The following is an 18636-nucleotide window of genomic DNA, read 5'->3' as shown; positions in this document are numbered from 1 at the left end:
CTGATTGTGTGCTTTTGTGCGCGTGTGTTAGACAGATTGGAGGAGACAGCGAGACAAAGGCACAATGAGAAATCCCCCCCCAGGTGGAGAAACTACCTGTCTTGATAGCAGATGCGCCAGATCACATCGAGTGGCCCTTATGGCGCACACGCCATAAGGGGGCACAATAGGTCGTTTAAACACGCACGCACGCACACACACACACACACACACACACACACACATGAGCATTGGTAATACATCCATCATTCTACTGCTGTCGAAGCCGAGGCGGACACAGAGAGGGGACAAACAGGACAATTACAAAACAGCATGTGGTATTTGTCTGTGGATAAAAGAAGGCATTGGGGTTAGGAAAGTTTGGGCAAATGCTCATTGGAAACTCAATTGAAGTTGCAATGTGTGATTTGAGCCAATATAAATAGTAGAACATGTGGTTCAGTTAACATGGATTATAAATCACAAAATAAATATATGGCAACAATGCAGCATAACAAATATACATAATTTCTACTACATTTGGCAGTATAATAATAATAATAATAATAATAATAATAATAATAATAATCATGTGCACAAAAAGTATTACAGCTGAAAAAACATATCAAGTACAATTGGATGCACAATTTAATTTGCAGTTTTTAATTTAGCACAAAAAACGAATAGAAAACACAACTGACAATGAAAAAATATGTTCCTTATTACCTCTGAAAACCCCCAAAATAGATTACTTCTCAAAAGCAAAATACAGTTAACAGTCACCATATTCAGTACATTTGGATGCACAATTTAGTGAGATCCAATAAATACACATTCTAATATTTTACCTCAATGCAGTTTTTGTTTTAAGCTCAGTGAATTGTGGAAGTGTGCCAAAACCTTTGGTCATAGTTTGCAGTGGTGTAGCACTGTGTGCCCCCCAGCACCTGGATAAGTCATCCCAGTCGTCTCTGAGGACTTGTCGGTCACCACGGTAATTAAATGCCGTGCACAGTGGAGTAATCCCCCCTCCCCCACACCCACTCATCCTCGTGCATACAAGCGCCAACCTCCTGACCAGTCGATTCCGTTGGGGAGCTTCATCGAGCGCACACGGAGTGAAGCAGGTCTCTGGGGAAGGCCCGCTGGGCTTTTATAGACATTTGTAACTGACATCTTCACGCATTGATGTTGTTGTATTGTTGTTTTCACTTCCATGTAAGATTAATGCAAAGACATGCTTGTTTTGACATTTGCGACCAAACGTGCACTTAAATGGGTACAAACATGGCGACAATCGGACCCAATTTTAGCATTTTTTAGTTGAATTTTTATTTATTCCCCCCTATACCTACTGTATGATCTGGCCAATCTAACAGTTTCAAAAATCAAATGTGGCCCTAGAGAACAAAAGTTTGCACAGCACTGCTTTCGATGCTCACTAAGGTCTCGTATGCCACCATCAATTTGGGTCAAATTCCAATTCGGACAAATCTTTCATGTCTCTCGTAATGCCTTCACCTGGCCAAATGATGTGAACATCTCACTTGTGATGTCATTTTGAGACGATTTGCCAACCCATTTGGCCTTGAGCATCAAAAACCCAGAGAACTGTTTTGCAAATGTCTCAAGAGGCTTTGCGGTTTCTCTCCTCCACCCACCGACTGCTCTTTCAATGCCCTGAGAGCACGACACCTTGATATCAACCCCTGAGAGTGCAAGTATAAACTGTTTCTTGTGTGTGCACATTTGGAAGGAACAAAAGTATCTATTATGAAGCACACTGATTTTGTTACACAAAGGCACCAGTTACATTTGATCCATTAGTAGTAGTAGTAGTAGAATGGTTGGAATCAGTGGATAAATGGGGAAGCAAGGTGTCTAATAATTTGTGAACGTTCTCATGGAAAACCATGTCACGGACATCATTTCAATTCAATGTCTTACATTTCTCGTATTTTCTTTTGATGAATAACCCATAAGTAGTTGTGATCCATTTGATGCTGCTCCACATTTCTCTTTGGCAGAGGCGTGATGTTTGTTTTATAGCGAGAACATGTAAAGTCTTTCAAACGGCATCAGACAATCTCACTCTGCAGTGATGCGTGCCTTTTCCTTCATCCTCCATCTCGCCCCCTCAATGACTTCTCAAGGTCACTGTGCTTACCGTCAACACTTCAGCGCAGCTATTTCGTGCCAAAGAGAGCAGAGAGCCAAAAAGGGACAAATGGAGAGCAACACGCGGGAGGTAATCACCTCCATTAAAGGGCCATACATTCACTCGGACAGGATGTCATTTGAAATGGCGCGTTTTAGTGCGCTTGCGCTCAGCTCTGGTACATCGGCGGCATTGATGGAGCGTCGTCATCATCACCTTGTGGTAAAGTGGCTGTTTGGCTCTGCTGTGTGTGTGTGTGTGTGTGTGTGTGTGTGTGTGTGTGTGTGTGTGTGTGTGTGTGTGTGTGTGTGTGTGTGTGTGTGTGTGTGCGCGTGTGTGTGTGTGTGTGCATGTGTGTGTGTGTGTTTATGTGTGTGTGCGTGTGCGTGCGGGTATGTGTGTGTTTATGTGTGTGTTTGTGTGTGTGTGCGTGCATCGCGTGAGCATTTGTGTGTGCGTTTTAATGAATCGATTGCCTTGCAGCGTTTTGATATTGTTCCCGTCCACCATCAATTTATTTCCTAAGTTAAATAAGAGACAAGCTCCGTCAGTAACCGGGCAACCTCCTCCTCCTCCCCCACTGGCGCGCGGATGTGCGTGGCCACCGATAAATCAATTTGAGCTAGGTTGAACAAGGGGACAGATAGAGTGAGTGGAATGAATGCAATTACGTGCAGCATGTCATTAATTCTTGATACAGTACGTTTATCCTCGAGTCGGCGCATTGTAATATTCAGGGACGGTCACTTGGCAGACTGAGGGGAGGAAATTAATCTCAGAGAGGGCTTCATTCACACCGCAGCGTGCTTCAGCATATTCACATGAAAAACTGCAATTTATAAAGTTGGATGAAAGAAGTTAAAAGCAAATCATTTGTAAAGGAGGTCAGTAGATATTCACTTTTTTTCTTAACGGCAAGAAAAAGTTTGAAAAGAATATATGTATAATGTAAAAATAACTTTTGAATCGCTTTTAAATTTCAACTAGTTTGTTCCGTAGAGTACCTGCCTAATGACCAGCAATATAAGAACCAAGTTTTTTTTTTCCTCTTTGAAATACAAAGCACCTATTTCTACAAATATGTATTTCAAATTCATCTCGCGCAGTGTCAACTAGGATACACTTTTTTTCCTTTTGCAGTTTTTGTCCTTTGTGAAATACAAAATAACTGTTTCTATAAATTTGTATTTAAAGGTCCTCTCACACAATGTCATCTGAGATATTCTCCAGCATACCCGTGGCCCTCAACCGGATAAGCGGTGTTGAAAATGGATGGATGGATGGATGGATGGATGGATGGATGGATGGATGGATGGATGGATGGATGGATGGATGGATGGATGGATGGATGGATGGATGGATGGATGGATGGATGGATGGATGGATGGATGGATGGATGGATGGATGGATGGATGGATGGATGGACAGACGGATGGATGGATCAGAATCGGAATCAGCTTTATTGACCAAGTTTGTGGATGCCACACAGGGAACTTGACTCCGGTTGATCTCAACCTCTGTACAACATTCGAGTGACTTACAACATTCAGGTGACTTGGGTGGGTGAAAATTCTCCATTTTCTAACTGCACTAATGACATTCATTAAGCACAATCATGTCAAATCCAAAACATAAGTAATGTTGTTGTTTTTTTAAATTAGCTAAACCAATTAAAAGCTGTTATTTGGCTTCTTGGTTATGTAGTAACTACAAACCATAGCTATGCCCATTGTCGTATAACAAAAGCCAGTAGCGGGGGAAATAGGACCCTTTTAGTGTACTATAGTTTTGGAGCCTTGGGGTATTTATGTGTTTACATTTACTTTAAGACATTTCAAGTCTGTTAATTTGTTTAAAATAATGAAAGCAAAATTTACATTTTCTCATGAGGGTCTAGTCACATTTGTTGCCAGCAGTGGGCTTTGTGTTGGGTTATTTTGATGGAACAGTTAATTTACTCATCCCACAGTGTTGTCCCATGAAAAAATGTAACGCAAATCTTTATGTTAAGGAATGTGCTCATTTATGTGAGATACTTTGTTTCCTTCAATCTTTTTCTCGTACACCCACACTTGACCACCAACATAGCAATATCACATTTGCGCTTTTATTCCCCGTTTAGCGTGTGTGACAGCAGCTTGTGTGAACCGTGTGATTCGCCACAGCATGGAGCACAAGTTGGTGTTTGTGTTGTGATGATGATTAGTGGAGGATGAATACATGCTAATACACACGCAGGCGTGCACGGACAAACACACACACGCGGTTTGGCAGCATCCTAAGTGAGGGTTAGCAACTTCTCACCTACGCCCACCGACTGTTAAGTAATTGCCTGAATAGAATCCGTGCGGCGCCTCATTTGTTTCACGGTGAGGAAAACCTGAATCCTCTCATGTGCAAATCAGAGCTAACCTTATTTGGCTCAATGTTTGTATACTTTATTCAGAGTACTTTCTGTTAGGGATGTGCTAACTAAAACAAGCCAATTAAAATCAGAAATTCAACAATTCTCATAGCTACACCCCTAAAATACAGGCTGACCAAATCCCCAAAACAGAAACATATATTGGTGTAAATATCCAATAAAGATAATAAATGAGTTGAATTTTATAACGTGTAAAGTAATTGGGAGAAATTAATTAAATGAAGTTGTTTTATGTTATGGTTAAATTTTGAGCCATTAGTCAGTGCTTTGGGGGATGGAACAGCTCACAGGAGGTCAGATTTCAGACTGAGCTGCAATTACCTTAACCATAGCTGCATTTTGTTCAGCTAAGTGTAATTTGGCACACACTCTTTCGTGCTATTAGGCGAGTCACGGCTTCTGGGAAATATTTCAGCATTCTGATGGTTTAAAATGAAATCTCGGATGTTTGACAGTGCTTGAAATGCTTTACGTTCACCCAAGTTGGGGGGGGGGGGGGGTCTTGTACTAACTGCGCACATGGGTGAATTTTTCTTTCATAGGTATTTTTGTAGATGGGGACTGTTAGAAATGGTTACAGCAAACTCAATATCTGGCCAAATATCCATATCCTTTAAATACAGCACAAGCATAGCTCATGGTCTACATATCATTTAAGAGGGACTTCAAGATTTCCCCTTACAGATGTAAAATTGACCTATGTGGTTTTGGTTTTAATCTGACTTAATCTGAAACAAAGGTTTATGCCACATATGGTGTTTGCACAAAAAATAAATGTTACGTTTTTTTTCTTACCCTACAGTACCCAATGTAAACCAATTCATCACCTGACAACAATTCCCCCCCCCCCCCCCCCACCCCCCCCCACCCCCACCACTACCTCGGAATCCTAAATAAGTTTTTGTCTTGTCTCCGCTACACCTTCAGAGCAAGATGCTCCAAAATCAGTCAAGGTGGAATTGCTTTGGATTTGTAAAGTCAATTTGGGATCGACTGTGTGTCAGCATCCGACAAAAGTAAGCCGTGTAACGCAGCATGTATAATGCATGTTTGCCTGGTGGGGAGAAAGAAAGCGCACGCCGACAGACCTGACGGCCCCGGGGAGTCCAATGAGTGAATGAGAAAAGTTGATTATAAGGCTTTTAACGTCTCGGCTAATTACCACAGATGCTAATTAGATGGCATTCGCTGCAAGCAGGGTAATCAGTGTGTGCGATGAGACAGAAGTTGGAGTCAAACTATCATCTCTCAACCCTTGCTAAGCACAGTGAGAGACGTTAAGTTGCTGATATTGTGCCACGAGGCCTTCAGGCGACACCGAAAGTTTTGTCGAAGCTTTCCAAGAAAAAGCCTTTTGTCGTTATTGCTCAGGATGTTTCAATCTATTGAGAAAAAAAAAAAAGCAAAACAAAAAAGGCCATTCAGGCATTTGACCTTCACTGTAAACGTGAACGTGATTGTCATGGCAAACGGATCAATGCAGCATTTCCAACAGCATACGTACCCACACGTGTCCATTTAGCCTGACTTGTATGTAATCACTGTGTTACTCTGCCGTAAATCCGGGATCCCTCCCAACAATGTTGCACCACCATTTTAATCTCCTCTTCAGCAGCTGATTCATTGCAGTCAGCTTTAGTTACTAAGGCTCACCGATGAAGGCACAGTTGTCACACTCGAGGCCTGTGAGCCAAATCAGGGCCACCACATCATTTTATGGCTCAATACACTCAAGGATGTTTGTCATTGTGGCAGACTTGAATGCACATGCAACAAATAATACTCTATCCTTTTCAAATTCTCCCTCCACCATAATCAAATATGCACATAATCAAATCCTGTGATGTCAGTGTGGCAAGGTCAAGCAGCTCCATCTTTACAACCAGCACACTGCAGGATTTTTTTATTTTTTTTTTTACGGCCCCACGAGGATGCCCCCGCTCTAGGGTTACTTGCGGCAGGAGACATGTCCCTCGTGCCAAAGCCCCTTCGGAGCTGTTCGCTCCGCAGCAACAGCGCATCATCAAAGCCTGGCGGGAGGGAAAACTAGCAAAACAGATCTGATTCATGAAGTCAAACTGTTTTGCAGCTAACAGACATGGATGACTCCCAATATGCCCAAATGGGCTGCGCCACATACAGTATTAGCTCATATCACACCTCAGAATGCTCTCAATGGAATTTAAGGCATCAGCTGAGATGTATTTACTTGACAAACCACCTTCCTAATTCATAAATCGAGAATTTTGAATTGCTTAAAATGAAGGGTTTGCTGTGTGCTAATCGAAGCCCAGACCCGAATCTAATAGCAATTCTGTAGCATAACCTTTAAAAGGTTGATGATTGATACTCGAAAATGACAATCGTGTTCCCACTGTCGCTGGCCTCACCATCGCCAAAAAAACATTAAACAGAGTAAACCCCATGTTTAATCAAAAACGCTTTTCCAAATTGTTTACCTCATTGACTTTAGAGGTTCCACTATATGTTTTTTTTATTTCACATGTTCATGGCCTGAGTTTCTTTATCAGGTGCTTTCAGGCTGTTTTGCACTACCCGCCTGAGCATGCTGCGCATAATTAGTTATTGCACGTGTCACACTTAAGTCCAGCCTCCCATTTAAAAGCCTGCGACCAGATAGTGACTGAGTTGCAAGCGCTCCCTTTCATTTCATCCATCCTCACAGTACTGCTCTCCCGTGGGCGTTTGGCTCTCTGGACTAATTTGTTGCAGTGTGCGAGCTTTTATAGTGGCCCTCACGCAGCACCAGATTCTCTCAGAGCCCGGCACAAATAAAATAACAGACAACAACAAAGAACCCCACAATAGATGTCAAGGCAAGCGTTTTCCATGGTGACTATGGTGTCTGCCTTCTGGAACGCTAATTGTGATGAACTTGTTATGCTTTTGCGTGACTAACACTACATTAACTTTGATGACCCGATTAGAGGATATACATGGTGACACAGCCGAGGGTGGGGCGTGATTAAAACAACAAAAGAGTGGAGCTCTACAGGCACAAACATGAATGTAAACATTGCAGATTGCAACCACGATAAATCAATGAGAAACGATTTCATGTCTGCCAACCTTATGTGCTACATTTGATTATTTTATGCAGATGGAAATTAGGACATAAAGAGTTACTGAGACAAAACATTTAATCTTTTATCACCATCAGAAAGCGCCTGCTCACACTGTCTTGGTTGAGAAGAATATTATTGCGCTGGAGCAAACTCTCCACTCACCTGACGTGGCTCACTGTAATTTTCTCCCTCTTTCCCAAACTCAAGGGGGTCATCAAGTGGACAGTTTCGATGGCTGATTTCAAGACAATGACAGAGAATCACAGAAGAATCATTGAGAGAGTGCATGAGCACCTGCTAGAGTGGAATGTCTTGGATATTTTCTGCCATGGATGGATGGATGGAGGGAGGGAGGGAAGGAGGGAGCAGGGGGAAGAAGACATGGAGAAAAGTGGAGATGGAGGGATGGAGAAACAGTGTTTATCTGCTCAGAAATAAGTTCAAGGTGCACCTCACTCTTCCAATACTTTTGGGAGGGAAACAGCACACGTTCAGATGTAATAAAAGGTAATACATGGTAAATGCCGTTGCATATATCACCAGCACTAAGTGCAGCAATTATCCTATGCAAAAGCAAGAAAAGCATATCTTAGAGCAGCTGTACCACGAGGGAGTCCATATATAATATGCAATCGTCTGCATGAATGAAGCCATAATATGTTCTGCAATTGTGTTTACTCTAATGATTATACGTGAAAGGAAACAAACACAAACAATAATGGCCCATCTGTAATTCAAAAGATTGTCATAAAGGTTTGCTGCAAACAGTTAGTTCCCGGCATGGACCTTTTGCTTCTTACTCGATGCTTTCCAGAAGCCTACCTGGGGAATGTTCAATTTTCTGTAGACTCACTATCGTTATGTACATAACAAGCGATTACAACCCACATGCAGCCAATTGAATTGAAATCACATACAAGATCGCAGTTTTCCATACATGGAAAATGTCTTTGATCTTTGAGTTCAGGTCATGGAAAATGGGAGGACAAAAACAAGAAATTATTTTGTTCAATCTAAAAAAGTAATGACACCTCTTCGCTCTGACTTCTAACATGTCCGACTGTGTCCTGCTTTGTCCGTGGTGTGCTAAGTGGACGAAAAATCCGGGCCAGCTTAGCATTTCTTCACCGTAGAGAGGATGTGTCCTCTATGCTACAGTCTATTTGTCTCCCCGAAACACAACTGAAAGAAGTGAGAGAAAACTGCCAGCTTGAAACCCGCCCGACTCCATCCGTCGTGCTCAATATAGTGTGTGTGTTTTTTTTTCTTCTACTCCTACTCTCTGGATTGATTGCTTGTGTACTGTAACTCCACTTCACCTTTGTAGGTTCTCCACTTAATGGGTTTTCCCATTTAGAGGGAAGTTGTTAGATTTGAGTGGAGGGACTTCGGGAGTTGAACGTCCTTGAGGTCTTACTTGCTGTGGCGTTTGCTTTGTCTTTGGCTTTTTCTACTTAAGAAAAGGGAGAGTTAGTGTATGTACAGTATATTATATTTCCTTGTGTTGCTGGCCTATTCTAACACTTTCTAGTTCCGTTTTTCTATAATTTTCTACTGAAATCCAATGAACTCTGTTTTGAGAACATTAGTTACAATGCTTTACTATGACACCACAGCCCATATAAAATATTCAGTCATGGGATGTTTTAATGAGAACTCTTATTTTCTCTGTTGAGCTCTTGACTTGACCAATTTGGAGTGAGGATCAACAAGTGAGTTTGAACTCTTCATACTCAAAATTAATCTCTATAATTTTCTCGTAATTTCACATTTTAATCCCAAAATTATCACACACTTTAGTTTTTTTCTATTTTTTTTAAATCATTTGTAAATTAATGTAGCACAAGAAAAAAAGGATACTACAGCATCAACGTATTAGATTAATGATAAACCTTTTATTAATTGTTTCGGTAATCCCCGCTGTACTTGATTTAAGGCATACATTTTGGATTGGGTCCTAATTTAATACATTTGTTAGGCTCTGTATAATAGAAATATGCTATTTTTTTTTTTATTAATGAAGACCAATATACTGCAAATGCTGCCTGAATCCGCTGAAAAGCCTGAGGTGTGTACGACTGCCGACGCAAAATGTTGATTTAATGAGTTGTATCTTAGAACACGAACGAGTCCAATTATAAGATCAGTAAAACCAAAACGCTACCAATGACTTCTTCGTATAATTGCACTATGCTAGGATCGCTCTTGTATTTCATTAATGTAATAAAGCTGTTATGTAATTCCGGAGCTAGTATAATGTATTGTTTGCTACTGAGAAGGGGGTTGATGGGGGGAACTCGTCCATTATGCACAAGCACCACTCCACTTCTGAAGCTTACCAGCAGCCGTACACTTTTAATTGCGTGCGACCAAGCAGCAACTACAAGCCTTAACATGAGGGGAGTCATACATCCTTGGATTTCCGGAATTGCTACTTTTCAGGAACTTCCAAAAAAAAATAAGTTACCTCATACTGAGTATTTCTCAGACTTTTAATCTTGAGGCGACATAATGCCGAATGGCTCCTCCGGTGCAAGGAAGAGATGGACTTTCATGCCACATTTCAGACAGTTCGAGGGTCAAAGAGAGGTGATACATTTGTTCTCAAGTTATTTTCAATAAGGCAAAAATTTGACAATAAAGCAAAAAATGATGGTATTTGGTATTATACAGAATTGTCTCCTTGCTGGCAAGTTTTTATGAAATTGTATCTCTCATTACACCCGTCAAAATCTTTAAGTCTCCCTAAACATATTTTTGATACTGATTTCAAAAATGTCTATTTTCCCTCGCACATATTTATTTTATTTTTTTTGTCTGAGCTGAAAAATCTGGCCAATACAAATGTTATCATTCATTAGCATTTATATGACGTTTAAGAAAAAAAATCCACCTGTTGGTGAGCCTAACAATTTATCAACTTTACTAAATATCATCATACACATTATAGTTGTCTGCATCAGGTCATGTTATTTAGGTCTTCTGCCTCTGCTATGCATAGGAAACTTATGCAGTTATTACCTTGGCCTAATAAATGAGAACAGAAACACATCCAACCACAAAGAACAAATGGTCGTATTGATCTGACACACTAAAGTCCACACTTTTGCGCAGACAAATGCCCGGAATGCATCCCCCTAGCCATCAATCACTTGGGCTGGTTCAAAGCGGGCCGGTCGTGTCAGGTCATCGTTTAGCCGCAAAATTTACATCTAAAGGGATATCACGGGATATCAGCACTTCCTTTCATCACATGCTGTAAGATTGCTTGCCAGAAAAAAAAAAAAAACGTTCAAAGCAACATTTCCCCATTGAGATCAATTATATTCGGAATGATCCAAGACGTTGGCATCGTGAAACCTTTGTTAAATGCAAGTAACAGAAGTTAACCAGTCCGATCTAGCACAGCATAATAAGTACCGTAATTTCCGGACTATAAGCCGCGACTTTTTTCCAAAATTTTGAACCCTGCGGCTTATAGTCAGGTGCGGCTTATGTAAGATTTTTTTTGTGATTTTTGTGAAGATTTGATCACTTTTATACACTCGTAAAAAGGCTGTGGAACACTTTTGTGCGGTATCTTGAAGAAAAAAAAACAACAAAAATACTATTTTAAAACACTACTATGGCTGCTGCTTATTCTGGCTGTGTTGCTTGTGGCTATTATGAGCTTTAGTAGGAATGCACACTAGGTGACCTGCGTCAAAGGGCTCTAAACCCTGTCTCTTACTCTGCGATGTGACTCAGAGATTACACAAAGCAGTGGCGCTGTTTGGACCATCTGCATTGTATTAAAACCCAATCAATCAGCATTTAAATTAAATTCTTCTGACATTTTGCTCACCAAAAACAAGTTGTAATGAATGTGAACTTTTAATGCATTTTATTCAGAACGTTACTTTGAACCCTGAGGCTTAAATGGCGGCGTGGTGTATTTATGGATTTTTACGGCTTTCTGTGTACTGTGTTTCTTTGTAAAAAAACTCATGTGCACGTGCGGCTTATAGTCCGGTGCGGCTTATGTAAGAAAAAAACAAAAATATCCCTGAATTTTAGCTGGTGTGGCTTATAGTTCGGTGCGGTTTATAGTCCGGAAATTACGGTATGTAAAAAAAAAAGGAAAGTGTTATAGTAATTTTTTGAATCACCTTACTCTAACGACTCGCATAATCAAACTATAGTACAGGTGACAATTATGCTGGGCTGTGACCAGTCCGATGCAAACAAGTAAATTTAAGTCGCTTGAACTTCTAATCTACCATTCCTTTGAACTCTCCACACTTCACTTTTTCCCAAAAGATTTTCCCAAAAATCCCCTTAATACACACTTACCCACTTGCTATGTGCATCAAATTGTACTGTTTGAAATGTATCATTTTATTCATAACATTTTTACCATATTTCACAAATTTACGAATTTTACCGATTATAAGGCACACGCTTTGAATCCTGCAGCTTATCGTCAGATGCAGTCTATCTACGGAGTTTTCATGATTTTTGTGATATTGCATGATTTGTGTATATTCTCTTATGGATATTGAACACTAAAACACCTGTGGCTTATAGTCCTGCGCATCTTCTATATGAACAAAACAGGATTCTTCCCTAATTTCAGATGGTGCGTCTTATATTCAGGTGCAGCTCATAGTCCTGAAATTACGGTATATGAACATGCTTCCACAGTGTCCACTAATAGAGCATAACAGAAACATCTCATTATAAACATAACCATCATTTTCTTGATCATCTGACCTATACGACACTTAAATATACCGATTTAAAGGACCCCTAAACTATGCCCATGTGTGTCCTACTTGCTGAACGGAGAGGACAATATAGTAACAAAATGTTTGTACTTTATTAACTTTCATGCATTCATGCCTTTATTCCCTTCATCCTGCCACGTTTCATCACATGCCTCTCTTGTTGGGCTTTGAAAAGGAGCGGTGATCCCCGTTTTGCTTCCACACCACACCCCACGTCACACAAGCGCGCACGTACACAAACACACACTCCTTAATACATTTACATCCCAAGCCACCCGGGTGCGAAGTAGGTGTTTGCTCCGGTGTGTGTGAGAGATCCTATTGTGTTTGTGTGCGCCTGGGCACGCATGGGTTTCTCATCCCCTCATTGTTATATTCATGACTAACTCAGCCTCCATGAATTTCAATGGGGTGTTATCTTTGGCAGCGGGTGACACTTTTAGATGAACCCCCCGCGAACACCCCTTCCTCCCTCACCCACCACCCCCTGCGCGGTGCTCCCGCAGCTCTGCATGAACAACAACAACGCGCATGTCTAATTCTGCTCCACGATATGAGTTCTCTTCTGGGATGTCCGCTACACACATTCTACTAGAATAACAAATGTGGTGTCCAAACTGTGGCCCGTGGGCTATTTGTAGCCTCCTGTTCATTCCATAATGTTCTACGATATATAGTTAAAAAAATACAATTTGATGTTTGTTTATCTGTTACTAGGCCATCTGGGACTAAGGTGGATTGTTCATCATTTTAAGATCCAATCTGCCCATCCATCCATCCATCCATTTTCTGAACCGCTTAGTCCCCACGGGGGTCGCGGGCGTGCTGGAGCCTATCCCAGCCGTCATCGGGCAGTAGGCGGGGGACACCCTGAACTGGTTGCCAGCCAATCGCAGGGCGCACAGAGATAGACAACCAATCGCACTCACACTCACACCTAGGGACAATTTGGAGTCTTCAATCGGCCTACCAAGCATGTTTTTGGAATGTGGGAGGAAACCGGAGTGCCCGGAGAAAACCCACGCGGGCCCGGGGAGAACATGCAAACTCCACACAGGGAGGGCCGGAGGTGGAATCGAACCCGCACCCTCCTAACTGTGAGGCGGACGTGCTACCCAGTGCACCACCGAGCCGCCCCCAATCTGCCCAGTGAATATTTAAAAATTCCATGCGGAAACGAACAAACAAGGTCCACGCCCCACTCCGACCCCTGTGACTGGTTTGACTGGTCATAATTTAGGGGTAAATACGTACGTTTGTCACATGCTCTTCTGACGTTTACGAAAAGGCTCGGAAGCAGAGAAAATGTTACAGTAGGCACAAGCAATGGTTCACAGGATTAATAGAGAAATGCACAGTGTATGATTTGTGACAAGACTCGCTTCTATTAATCTCCCCAAACGAATTGCTCGGCGGGGGGGGGGGACGTAAAAGGATCTCAGTAAAATGGCAGCAAATAGGAAAAAAGAGACATACAGAATTTGACAGACAAACACGTGACCACATTAAAATTCAGAATGAACACTCACGACCTCTGAACTAACATCTTAATTAGATACATTAGCGTTTGATATGCCGTTGGTTCGAATTACTATCGTGGAATAATGAAGGTGCGTTTACTCATTGGCTGTCTTGTCTGCGCTCAGATGTGCTCAGTATGTATTAACGTTACAAAAATCACTTTGATCCACGGTTCACGTTCAATAAATATGACTGCCTGCCACTGGATGGAAGACATGGAAAAAAAAACATTGATGGCCAATATGACTGTTCCTGTTTGCTTCTACTTTACTGCTTCTATGCATGGTCGACGTCCACTGTTTGTTTTTTTTTATTGTTAATTCGTTGAATTACTTTTGTCACATGATGTGCCATGTCTTTAAATCTACTACTTAATATAACGTGTAAAAAGTAGGATGGTCGAAGGTATTGGATATGGTGCAGTTGCTTCACGACAGATAGTGTAAAAGCAATATTGAAGGCGTTCCAAAGGGGGCAGATCTCAGGGGCAGACAGCTTCTAGGCCAGATGCACGCCACTGATTAAAACACTGCTTGTCGATATCGATGAGGCTGTAAAATATAAGCTCCTTGCACATCTATTGATCCCATGACACCACACACACACATACATGATGAAGTCATACGTGTGCATGCCAGCTCTTTGGCCTTAGATCAATAGAGAGAGGCAAGTCTGGCTGGCTGGATTACCAGTCTTTTATCATGTGAACGGCATGTGAAGGTTGCACATGCCTACAAGCACTCAGGCTGAGCACACACACACACGAAAACACGTGCATGCAGATGGCAAGGTTCTAATGCTGCCAGGTCACGCTCTCACTGCTTCCGTGTTCCTTTCATCCCTCGTTTTGTAATTACTTGATTGACCTCTGCTGTCGGGGCCTAATTAGACATGTTAATTAAGGATTAGATGGGTCAGGGGGAGGAAGGGGTCTGTGGGTTTGGGGTTGAAGAACTAAGGGGGGCTCACATGATACAAAGTGGACTTATAAAGGATCTATCCATTTTCTGTAATGTTTGCCCTCATTAGGCCTCTGCACACCAAACGTCAAGCACAAAACCCAGAGCAACTGTCACGCAGTGTGTGGTGTTCAGCAAATGAGTGGCCAACCACTGTAATTCAAAATCTTGTACGACCACATGCTACACATGCCAAAATTCTCCATTGACATTAGGCGTCATAATTATTTAGCACCCCTGATGTTGTTATAATATTTTACAAAACACCCTTTTGCCAACAAAAAAAAAACACTTCATCTAAATATAACGTAAAACTGTCGACAACATATTTTGGCTTGATAAATGTTGGGAAGACATTACTTTCCTCCAGCCTTACCCCTACAATCCATCTGTAACTATGTAACAAAAAATATAATACAACAAAAGAAGAATTCCCCTTTAGGGGGTTCATAATGAGTAATGAATATTTTAAGAAATAAATTAAACGCTGTGGAATTAGCCGGAACTCAAGCGTAGACGCAGTACAATTAGGTGCAGGGGTGAAGAGCATTTGGAAGAAACAACTTCCCCGGATGTTAATTTAGGATTGTCATGCATTTCCAGTCTTACAGTAGAATCAGAGAATGCACGAAGATGTTTTTGGGCGAATTTACATGGGATTATTTTGGGTTTTCCCATCGGTTTGCTGCAAAAAGCCATCCTGTACACAGTCGTGGCGGCGGGGATGCGTGCGGCACAGAAGAGCATAGTAATGAGGCTTTTGTAATCATCTAATTTTGGCTGCAGGTCTCCCAACGGTTAAGTGTTTGCAGTGAACCCCCCCCCCCCCCCCTTCCCCCCATCGCCCCACAGATGAGCGAAGCTGTCTTACGCGAGCTATTTCTCCCTCTAGGCTATTTCCATTTGTGGCACCGCGAATAATGTTACACACTCCATTATTTTTATAGGCCCTGGGCATCTCACTCACATCCATTGAGAAATATATTGACTTTCGCTTTGCTGCATGATTGAGGCTTGTTTGTCTTGCCACCGCCATTGCCGGAAGAAGAAGCAGAAGAAGAAGAAGAAGAAGAAGCAGAAGCTTTGGAAAACACTGTAAAAGAAAGGGACCTTATGCATACATAAAAAGATACACACTTTGTACACCTTGTAGGCACTTCCAGGTGGTAAAAACACAAGCATTCTTCAAGTAAATAAAACTTGAATATAATATAATTCAGACTTAGTTAACAGGCTAGTTCATGGCCCACATTATGTTACATTATGTTTCTTGATAGAATTTGTTTTTTCAATATTTTTTTATATTATAAAATATATTATAAAATATGTTTTAATTAATTGTAAATATTTTGAAATATGTGCTTTTAATACATTTTTGAAAAAAATGTTTTTTTAAATTAAATGTAAATATTTTGAAATACATGCTTTTAGATAAGCACAATAAATAATATACAGTTCAACGTACAAACAACATAGAAACATGAACAACATAGAAACATGAACAACATAGCGCTCACAGCTAAATACGGGCAGAAGTGAAGCCCAGCAACATGTATTTGTTAATTCAAACACGCTTTTACACAGATGTTAACAAGCGGGCTGCCTCTGTCGGTGATGGGGACAGTGAACAATCCCACAGACACTCAAGGGAGTCAGCTACAAATATATCTCTGCCCATGTGTGCTGTCAAACCATCTTCATTAGTCACATTCATTCAACGTGATGCAAAGCACCCCCTGGGTAATACCTCGGTCATCTAATGACAAGCGAATGAACGCTCGCTCCTGTATTACTAGTAAACTAAAGTGTCTGAACGTGGCGCCTTGGATTCAAGCTCAATTTCAGTGGAAGATTTGAAGAAGGGCTCTCCAAGGGGCTGCAGTGATTTTAGTGGTTGATTGCCACTTACACAAGATTAGTGGGGTATGATATACATGCTTGTATTTCACTACATTAGGGGAAAAATTGACTTTCTTTCTCACTTGGGAAAACTTTAGCCAGTGTTGTAGAAATAATAATCTAGAATGTGCCTTTGAAATTATGCAAAATGCAGTCTGAAGTCAAAGTCTCTTTCTAGTGTCTCAGTGCTTTTGTCCTTATGGTGTCTCTGTACTTATAAAAATACTACCTCGGTGTGTGCCAACATTGTCATCCATAAGGTGTCCAATCAGAGACAAAATTAGAATCAACAACAACTAGTAGACTGCCTATCACGGCATCATTAGCTGTCGCAATTCCTAATCCTGCAGAACCAAACAACCCTTACATAAACTTGTCAACTTGTTTTATTTCAGGCAACCGGCAAGTGCCATCAACAATTTATACTACTTCAGCCAGCGTCATCTCAATCATGTCAATCACGAGGCCACTTCCTCATCACCACTCGCCACTCGTCATGTACTGTACTATACATTTTCGAATATGGCTGTAATTACTCGCTATTAATTCAGGGTGGTTTTAACAGTCAGGTCCACAGATTCTACGAGAAGGGTTTTAAACCTGTGGCCGGGGGCCACTTGCAGTCCAGAGGATGATACTTTGAGGCCCTATTTGACATTACAGTTTAATGTTGGCACAGCCTCCACTTTCTCTGTTATGCTGTTGCCCTGGAGCATTTTCTGTGTTTTGTTTATAATCACTTATGGGTTACCATACCTCAGGCTCATGACCGCTTTTGATGAAACGGAATTCTTGAGTGGAAGGAAAGGATATCCTATCACCAGTCCCAGGTCTATCTTCTTCAACATAAATTTTGAAACCGCTAGTAATGTATTTGGAACAATTCTTTCGTGTGGCTTTTTTTTTTTGTTTGTTTTTTTACTTTCCTGAGTTTCTTCTCTCCTATTCAGTTGCTATAACAGGACAACATGTCGAATAGAGAAGAGGACACTTCACAGCACAGACACATGGCTAAAAAAAATATCACCAGTCAGTCATTTTGAGATGGATTACTGTTTGCAAAGACTTATAGCAAGTTACAGAAAATGAAAACACACAGACAGAGTGCCTTAATCCCCTGTTCAGTGTGAGGTGTGTTCTTCTGCTCCTGTCAGCAGTTTGAACAGGAGCCTCATATCCATTTATGTCATTGTGTTGTTCAATTACACTGAAAAATGCTTGACTGCTTTTCTTTGTCAATGTGTTTCATATGTAATTTTTTTATGTGCAGGGATTTAAATCTAGCATCCAAAGAATAAAACTGCACATTTTCATAGGTTTCTTCTCATAAATATTATAATTGTCCGGTGATAGAAGTGACTTAAAAAAGTGACTTTTCTACTTTGCCAGTCACTGCTGGAGGCCTTAAGTTGTGTGCAAGCTGAGCCTAGAAGATAATAAGGCAACATCTGAGCAGTATCTTCATTGCAGTAAAGGCTTGACAGCTCAAGTGTAAAACATGTAGATTTAGCAGCGACTGCTCCATGCGAGGAATAATAATGTCAAACCCTTCCTGGCGTACACACACTCTTAAGACATGTCGACGAAAACATGCATTTAACTTGTTTTTTTATTTATGGCATGTTTTTTTATTTTCACCTACTTACAAAATGTCAGGGGCGGCTCGGTGGCGCACTGGGTAGCACGTCCGCCTCACAGTTAGGAGGGTGCGGGTTCGATTCCACCTCCGGCCCTCCCTGTGTGGAGTTTGCATGTTCTCCCCGGGCCCGCGTGGGTTTTCTCCGGGCACTCCGGTTTCCTCCCACATTCCAAAAACATGCTTGGTAGGCCGATTGAAGACTCC

Source organism: Syngnathus scovelli, chromosome 6 (genome assembly GCF_024217435.2).
Source record: "Syngnathus scovelli strain Florida chromosome 6, RoL_Ssco_1.2, whole genome shotgun sequence".
Lineage (NCBI taxonomy): Eukaryota > Metazoa > Chordata > Actinopteri > Syngnathiformes > Syngnathidae > Syngnathus > Syngnathus scovelli.
The sequence above is the reverse complement of the archived record's forward strand: the minus strand, read 5'-3'. Positions refer to the sequence as shown.